The 7,174-nt window shown below is 42.7% G+C and overlaps 2 non-coding genes across 2 annotated transcripts; one reads left to right on the plus strand and one right to left on the minus strand.

Annotated features, from left to right (window-relative positions):
• Positions 1–996: 996 nt before the first annotated feature.
• On the plus strand, positions 997–1,135 carry LOC138379333 (small nucleolar RNA SNORA70). Its single transcript, XR_011232100.1, has one exon. It is a non-coding gene; the product is annotated as a small nucleolar RNA SNORA70 (small nucleolar RNA).
• Positions 1,136–6,068: 4,933 nt separating this feature from the next.
• Positions 6,069–6,232, minus strand: LOC138379175 (U1 spliceosomal RNA). Its single transcript, XR_011231981.1, has one exon. It is a non-coding gene; the product is annotated as a U1 spliceosomal RNA (small nuclear RNA).
• Positions 6,233–7,174: the final 942 nt, after the last annotated feature.

The raw sequence follows: 7,174 nt of genomic DNA on the forward strand, positions 1-7,174 counted from the left end.
ATCACATTTGCAAAATCCCTTTTGCCATGTAAGGTAATATATTCACAGGTTCTAGGGATTGGGACATGGACATCTTTGGGGGGGGCATTATTCTGTCTACTCCAATTGTGAGGTCAAATCTCAATGGTGGTGGAAAATTTGATTGAAGCACAGGGTATTAACAGGAGAAAACTATTGATGGTAGATCAGATTTGAATCCAAACCAAATGGGCATTGATGAGGGGCCCAGGCTGTTATGTTGGAATTGTTTCAAAGGCCTGAATTCAAGGTCAGAACAAAGGAAATTGATGGACTATCAGGAGAAACCCTGGACCCTGGATCAAAGCCCCAGCACATAGATGATGAAAAAATTAACAGAGGCCCAGGTTTAAGATCTAGAATATAGGCACAGTGATGGCGGAATAATTAACAGAGAGTCCCAGGTTTGAGGTTAAAGCTGAGGATCATTGATAATTAAAGATTTAACTGCCAGATTCCATGTCAAGAAAAAGAGCACTAATGTTTAAATCTATAACTGAAATCCAGGTTTAATATGTAAATCAGAGGGGGAAACTAATGGTGTTAAGAGACCTGGATTTGATTCACATATCAGAAGAGATATTGATGGAGGAAGAAATAAAAAGAGATTACCTGGGCTGGGTGCGGTGGCTCATGCCAGTCATCCTAGCACTCTGGGAGGCCGAGGCGGGAGGATTGCTCGAGGTCAGGAGTTCGAGACCAGCCTGAGCAAGAGCGAGACCCCCGTCTCTACTAAAAACAGAAAGAAATTAGCCAAACAACTAAAAATATATATAGAAATAAATTAACCAGGCATGGTGGCACATGCCTGTAGTCCCAGCTACTTGGGAGGCTGAGGCAGGAGGATCGCTTGAGCCCAGGAGTTTGAGGTTGTTGTGAGCTAGGCTGATGCCACGGCACTCACTCTAGCCCAGGCAACAGAGTGAGACTCTGTCTCAAAAAAAAAAAAAAAAAGAGAGAGAGAGAGAGAGAGATTACCTGCACCCAATTAAGCCAACCGTGCTCATTTATTTCCTCACAGGGGCCCAGTGTGCAATGGCTGCAAACAGCAGCCTCCTTGGTAACATATGCAGCCTTTTGCATATATGGGTTGTTCTAAAGGACCTTGGAGACAGTCCTTTCCAATATATGTTCATGTGTCAGATCTTGTGCTGTCCCCAATCTAGGCTCCAGACAAGTATGCACAGTGCCTTTGGAAAGCCCCAGGGCACTGTGGCCGAGGTTCACATTGGCCAAATCATCATGGCACACCAAACTTCAAAACAAGGAGCATGTAACTGAGGCCTTATGCAGGGCCAAGTTCAAGTTCCCTGGCCGCCAGAAGATCCACATCTCAAAGAAGTAGGGCTTTACCAAGTTTAATGCAGATGAATTTAAAGACATGGTGGCTGAGAAGTGACTCATTCCAGATGGCTGTGGGGTCGAATACATCCCCAGTCACGACCCCCTGAACAAGTGGTGGGCCCTGCACTCATAAGGGCTTCTACCGTGCTGCCCCTTCCTTATTCACACCCACCAATAAATCCTACTTCCTGTCCCCTTGGGGGAAAAAACAGATCAGGTTTGGGTTTCATGCCAGAAATAAGTTGGTGATCAAATAGTTAACAGAGACCTAAGTTAGATTCCCCAACAAGTAGGGCATTAGTGGCAGAAGCATTAAAAGAAGCCTACGTAGAGACAAAAACTGAACAGAGAACCAGGTGCAAGTTCAGACCTGAGTGTCAGTGAGGGTGGAAGAGTTAACATAGGACCAGGATCAAGGCTCAGATCTGAAGGACCCAGATGGTAGAAATGTGACCCAAGGTCCAGATTCAATGTAGAGAAGAGAGAACACATAATATTCTGTGTGATCCTAATTAAAACCACAATCGTGTCTAGACTTCATTTGTGTTATACAGTAGCTGCTATGGACTGAATTGTGTCCCCTCCAAAATTTATATGTTGAAGCCCTAACACCCTATGTGACTGTATGGGAGATAGGGCCTTTAAGGAGATGATTAAGGTTCCATTAGGTCACAAGGGTGGGGCCCTGATCCTATAGAATTGGTTTCCTTATAAAAGAGAAGGAGATACCAGAGATTCTCTCTCTACCATGTAAGGACACAGCAAGAAGGTGGCAGTCAGCAAGCCAGGAACAGAAGCTTCACCAGAAACCAAACTCTGCTGGCACTTTGATCTTGGACTTTCCAGCCTTCAGAACTGGGAGAAATTTAATTTCTGTTGTTTAAGTCACCCACCTAGTCTATGGTATTTTTTTGTGGTGACCTGAGCAGACTAATACAGTAGCTATGTACATCTTTACAAGTTTTTTTAAATGTATGAGAAACCCTTGGAAATGAAGAATTTTCATGAGGTTAAGATCAAAGCCCTTCTCAAGAATTTTTCATGTATATTCCTGGACCTCAAACCCAGAGCTTCTAATCCAATAGATTATGGACAAAGTCTAATAATCTGCATTTATTTTAACTTTTTATTTGGAAATAATTTCAAACTTACAAAAAAAGTTGCAGAAGTAGTACAAAGAACTCTCATATACCCTTCATGCAGATTCCCCAAGTGTTATTATTTTGCTTTATTTTCTTTACATATATAAAAGACATATATACATACATATATATAATTTTTCTGAATCATTTGAAAGCAAATGTTTCTAAATACTAGTGTGTTTTTCCTAAAAACAAAAACAAGTCTTTTATAACCACAACATAATAATCAAAGTCAGGAAATTAATACCACTGCAACACAATCAGCTAATCTTCAAACCTTTTCCAAAATCTGCCAGTAGTCCCAATAATGGTCTTTACAGCAAAAGAAAAAATTTTTTTCTGTTCCCAGATCCAGCCCCAGCTTGTGCTTTGTATTTACTTGTCATATATCTTCAGTCTCCTTTAATCTAACCTTTCTTCATCTTTTATGACATTGTCACTATTTAAAGGATCTAGGCAGGTTGTTTTGTAGAATGTCCCTTGGGTTTATACTGCCATCTCTAATTCAAATTCAAGACTTCAGGTTTAATCGAACCCAACTTTTTTTCCGGATTTGTAATGTTTTTGATATATTTACTCATTTGCTCAATCCTCAATACACATACAGTAGTCTCAGAATTTCTAACCACACTACCCCTGTGTAAAAAATGTACTAACTAAAGTACAATATTTGTGTACAGTTCTTTTTACTTTTAGCCTGACAGTTTCCACTTAAAATGATTGTTTCCCAAAGTTACTTAGGTTAATTATTTTTGTCAGTGTGGTTGCTATTATTTGTTTGTAACACAGGTTCTTTTGTTTCTGTTTATATTCAATTTTGCCCCCCTAAACTAGGATTAAAGTAATCCTAGTTAAAATAATTCTAGTTTATTTTAATGTATTTATTTTTAATCCTTCCTTCTTCCCTCCCTCTGTCTCTCCCTCCCTCCCTCTCTCTCTCTCTCTTTTTCTTTCTCTCTTTCTCTTCCTTTCCTTCTTTGTTTCTTTCTTTCTTTTTCTTTCTTTCTTTCTTTTTCTTTCTTGAATATGTGAAACATTACTCTCGTTCCAAGAGCCAAAACGACAAAAAGCTGTACTCAAAAGTGTTGCTCCCTGCTCATCCCTACTTCCCATTCCCTCCTTCTTTCCACCACATTCCCACCCCTTCCCTTTAGGTAACAAATCTTATTCATTATTGTTTCATGTGCAGGCTCAGGGTGAAAGTGTAGGGCCCTGAAAGGGGGTTCCCATCGTTCTACATTCTAGTTCCCTTCCATAGCTGTCTCCAATGTCCTGACTGCAAGTGACCCCATCTTTTGGATTTCCTGAGTATGATGTATTGAAGAGGGTGGGGGACCTTACCTGAGCTCTTGGTTGTGGGATCACCCAGAAATTGAGGCATTTCACTATTTGATTTAATTTTGATTTTAAAAAGGTAAAGATTGTCCTATATGCCAATGTGGCCAATATGTAGCCATTATCTCTAGAGTAATTGCTACAAGAGTAGGAAATAAAAGGTTACAGGGAGTTGCTTTTCTAACTAAAAAACATGAGTTAAAATTTTCCTCTAAATAAAATCTAGTTAATTGTGAAAAAAAAAACCTTTAAAATCTTTGTTTTGCAAAAGCGAGAAGCTTATAGGTATCAGTAGAGAAAAAAAAAAAAAAACATCATTATGAAAACCTGCAGCAGAAGGGGAGGAAGGGCTGAGCAGATGGTCCCTTTCCAGTTCAGGAGCCCTGGACTAAAGTGCTGGGAGCTCCTCATCTTCCCTTCTCTGCCTCCCTGGTGATTGATGCCACATCTCCAGAGGTGGTTTGCTGTGAATTGTTTCATTGGAGGCTGGAAGTGGACCATGCACAGGTGACCTCAGAAGAGTGTTGGGGCCCTGCTAGGGTCCCCCAATATGTGACAGTGACAAGTCTTTAAAGAAAGATGTCACTGGCCATGTTTGTGGTTGTATTGGGGTTTGGACATTGGCTAGAGATGCAGCAGCCAACATCTTTAATCAAGAGGGGAGGAACAGAGAGAGAAGAGGAAGAGAGTGTGGGAGGGAGAAGAGAGTCTAAGAGGCTATAAGAGAAAGAGGGAATGGAAGGATGATGATGAAGAGAACGAGTCAGAAAGAGATCAGCAGATAAAAGGCAGAGACAGAGTGGGCCACTTGATGAGGGTCACATGGGCCACATGTATGGAGACTCTCCTGCCCAAGGAACACCATCCAACTCACAGGCAAAACTGTAGCAGAATCAATGAGAATCTAATTCAGGAATCTGGCTACACTACCCTCTCTCTGGAGGATTTCTTGCCCTGTCATCTGTCTCACTGAGTCCCCACTGTTCTTCATCCAGGACAAAGTCACACGTCTAGTGCAATCTGTGGAGAGCACTCCCAAGACAAAAGGTCAGGAACTGCAGGCTGATGCTTTCCTCCTGCTGGACGGGCCTGAGGAGGACTCGGGGGAGGGGCTAAGGGAAGCAGAGAAACTGACCTCTCTGCCCAAGAGCAGCCCAGGTATTCTCAGAGCAGGAGTGAGAAGCCTACATCTGACACCCTTGGGACTGGGCTGCAGAAAGTGTCTCCTCCCTATGTTGACTGTGCCCCAGCAGGTCATCTTGTCCAACCCTCTGCCTCCGGGTATCCAGGTACCAGGACACACCAGCTGCACTAGCAGGTTCAAAGGTCTCAGGGAAGGACTTTGTGTCCCAGGTTTCTTGACAGATGGTCTAAGCTACTTTGCTTTGCTGCCCTGCAGACTGGAAAGAATTAGCCCCAGGGTCCAGGGGCCAATGGGGCTATGGGAACCTCTGGGCCAGAGGAGGAAGAGCGCTTGATTAATTATTCAGGATTTGATGAGCAGCGGTATCTGGATTTTGCTACTGGGAGGCAGTGCAGATCTCAGTATCCACCTGGAAAGGGTGCTAAGCCTGAGCACCAGTGCCACCCTTCAAGGACACTGTGCTTGCTGGTCCAGCTGGCTTGGACTGCTATCGTAGGGACCCAGGTTACACAACCTCATTAACACATAGTTCTGGCAGAAGGTTCAGGCCACAGGGCTGGGCCATCATCTGAACATTAAGTCCCCAGGTGCTGAGGAAGTTGCTGTTGCAAGGAAAGGAAAGGCAAGGTCATTGCAAGCAGAGAGTGTTTCAGTCATGGATGCTCATAAGTTAGAGCCTTCACTCAGTGCACCCTGCCCATGCTTCAGAGGCTCACCTAAGACACTCTTCACCTCCCATTCCTCCAGAGTTTCTGGACTAGCCCAGTTTCCCAGAAACACCTCAAAATGGAGAATGTGATTTTACCCATGAATTTATCCTAGCTTGATAAGCCTAATAGCACCAGGAACAAACCTGTAATCTGACAGTGTAAAGTTTATTGACCCTTTGCCATGAGGGAGGCTGCACATCAGAAGGACCATGAGATGTCTCACCAAACAAAGGAAAAGGTAGTTATTACAGGATGAGATTTACGTAAAATTTGAAAATGAACCCTGCCACATCTGCCCACACAATGTTGTCTGCATGTTTATGGTGAGGAGCACATCTGTGTATGTATCTACTTCTTTTTAAAAAAAATTAATACCAGGAGAGAGCACAAACACAGTCCCCCACCACCACAAATTATGTAGTCGAGTTTCCTGAATTTGGGGAAATTGCAGGGATCAGTACATCTGGAGTGCAATAGATAAGCCTCAACCTGGAAAAATCGCCTTTGTGATCATGGTATCTCCCCTGCCAGGTAAGTATGTGTTGTTTGTATCTGCTTCTAATCTAGAGTTTCTCAACCTCAACACTATTGACATCTTATGTGGGACAATTCTTTGTTGTGGGGGGCTGTCTTGTGCATTGCTGGATGTTTAGCAGCATCCCTGACCTCTACCCACTAGATGCCAGTGGCTCCCCCCATCCCAGTTGTGACAAATGAAAATTTCTAAGACATTGCCAAATGACCCTTGGGAAGTGAAATCACCTCTGGTTGAGAATCACTGATCTAATGGTTTACTGATAATGGTAGTGAATACTAAGTAAAAGGCTTTGTGGGATGGCTTCTGTTTTCACTTTTCTGTACTATATTTTAGGAAAAAAAAGTGTTAAATGCGGGGCACATTAAAATGACAGATCTGTAGATAAAGGCAAGCTCACTGTTAAAATTTTTAAAATGTCAGAGATGACTTGATTATCTATATAAGAGATCTGATGGAATTTATTTTTAAATAAATAGCTTTTAGTTACTAGAACTAATAAGTGAGTTTAGCAAGGTTGCAGGATACAACATCATCATACAAAAACCAATGTATTCCTATATACTAGCAACAAACAATCAGAAATTGAAATTTAGGCCGGGCGCGGTGGCTCACGCCTGTAATCCTAGCACTCTGGGAGGCCGAGGTGGGCGGATCGTTTGAGCTCAGGAGTTCGAGACCAGCCTGAGCAAGAGCGAGACCCCACCTCTACTAAAAATAGAAAGAAATTATATGGACAGCTAAAAATATATATAGAAAAAATTAGCCGGGCATGGTGTCGCATGCTTGTAGTCCCAGCTACTCGGGAGGCTGAGACAGGAGGATCGCTTGAGCTCAGGAGTTTGAGGTTGCTGTGAGCTAGGCTGACGCCACGGCACTCACTCTAGCCTGGGCAACAGAGTGAGACTCTGTCTCAAAAAAAAAAAAAAAAAGAAATTGAAATTTA

This window comes from Eulemur rufifrons, chromosome 30, assembly GCF_041146395.1.
Source record: "Eulemur rufifrons isolate Redbay chromosome 30, OSU_ERuf_1, whole genome shotgun sequence".
NCBI classification, from domain to species: domain Eukaryota; kingdom Metazoa; phylum Chordata; class Mammalia; order Primates; family Lemuridae; genus Eulemur; species Eulemur rufifrons.